A 2,120-nucleotide genomic window follows, 5' to 3' on the forward strand; every position below is an offset into this window, starting at 1 on the left:
CATACAGACAAACGCACTTACATACAAAGCCAGCTACAGCACCATAGGTAAAAGCTAGCTAAACCATTCTCGCACATGACAATCCTTTCTACAACCGCTACACACCTACCAAATATCGTAGAAATCGCCCAGCTGCATTTTGACTTATGCTTCCCGAAACAAACCTTGAAAAAAATACAAAGCTCGCTGCTGTACCGTAAGAAAACGCCAGGTAAACCATTTTCAAACTAGGCATGCCTTTAGACAACCGTTATACACCTACAAAAAATCACAAAGTTCCATCCACAATTTCTCGACTTATATGTTATTGACCTACATACAGACCCAAGTCGGCAAAAACATACTCATCGCCATTGGCGAAGAGAACAATATAATGTATATTATGCAGATGATATAGAGTCCCAGAATGTTGTTTGTACTTGTTTATTTTAACTCTGGCACTGACCAATGCAATGTGCTAGGAACCCAGAGTTTCAGATCTGTTTAGGGATACCTCTGCCACGACAGCTATTCTACATTAACACATAGCCCATATCTGCTTGGAGATAAGCTAATTACCAAACCAACCACATGGCCTGTTCCACAATACAAGGAATATAGGGGTGATTTCTTAAATTAATATATCGATTATAAAAACAGCTGCCGTGAAAAACAACGTGCATCAACGCACAACTGCGTGAAGACGACATCCCAAACCACATACGAATGCGACAAAGGGGACGAAGAGATACAGATGCGAACACTAATCGGACGAAAACAATACGTTCTATATCGTTGATTATATAAAGGTCAGGACAACAATACGGTCCAACACACGCATCCTTCCTATCCTGTTACAAACCACTAACCTTTATTACTTTCGTTAAAGGGGCGGGAGTGTTATTTTCCGATAGATAATTATGCGATTAAGTATCCAGTTACTCCACGTGCCTCAAAAGCATTCAGTCTTCTACTAAACTCCCCAAGTACCCTCTAATTGAATTAATCCTATGGCTGAATACAATGCAAAACTTTTAGGTACGGTGACAAAACTAATTTCAGGCACACCGAGAAGGCAAATTGCTCATCAGATAGCAAAGAATACAAGAACAAGACGAGATTTCTTAGACCCCGTTCACACTCAAAAAAATGAAGCGGCTTCAACGTGGAAGCCGCTTGATCCGGATCGTTTTCTTGAGTGTGAACGCTCCAAGCGGCTTGGATTTTCACCGATCCGGCTCGTTTGCAATCCATCCCTGGGAGGTAGTTTGAGACACTTGTGAACAAGCCGCTTGGCTGAAATCGCGAGTGTGAACGCAACGCGGGATAGATTCTATGCAAATTTCAGATTTTCCCCCTGTTGGAGGTTATATATCCAGGTATCGGGAGCAGGAACACACGCCACACTGACAGGTTTGCTCACGTTACTGAATTTTGTGCCCAATGATAATGTCTGGAAAGAAAAAAAATCGCTGTAGGGTCAAGGCAAGTGGAATGGGAAGCAAACAAAGCTTTTTTTATCACGCGAAGAGAGAGGAAACACAGCAAGCTAAAACAAAATCACAAAAAACAAGCATATCTTTGAACAGCTTTCTCTCTGGATCATGATATAAGACTATTAAGAGTGGGTTTGAGAAAACCTACAAACAATGTTGTAAAAAAAGTACCTGAAGTCCAGGTACGGAATTGTGTGCGATTAATCGGATTGTCTGAAATGAGTGTGAACGTAATTTTTTTGAAGCGGCTTGCCCGTTGAAGTGGCTTCGACGTTGAAGCCGCTTCATTTTTTTGAGTGTGAACGGGGTCCAAAACACACATCGCGCAATTCATCCCAAGGTGAATTCCACAAAATTCGACTGATTATGTATTCATTGACACATTATCTATTGGAAAACAAGACTCCCTTCTGGAGTGGAATGCCCCTTTAAGGTGGATATGTTTTTCAGAAGCGTTTGTGGCTATGTGTTTATTTGCAACTTTGTTTCATTACGGGATATCCGACTGATCATGAGGACTCATTGGAACCATTTCCAGTAGCGTCAAAACACTAGCGGGTAACCGGGATTCAGACCCACAACTGCTCAGTAGAACTGGGATGATTAAAAATTGGTTTCTCTGGATAGTTGAAATAAACCACTCTC

This window comes from Branchiostoma floridae, chromosome 6 (assembly GCF_000003815.2).
Source record: "Branchiostoma floridae strain S238N-H82 chromosome 6, Bfl_VNyyK, whole genome shotgun sequence".
Taxonomy (NCBI): Eukaryota; Metazoa; Chordata; class Leptocardii; order Amphioxiformes; family Branchiostomatidae; genus Branchiostoma; species Branchiostoma floridae.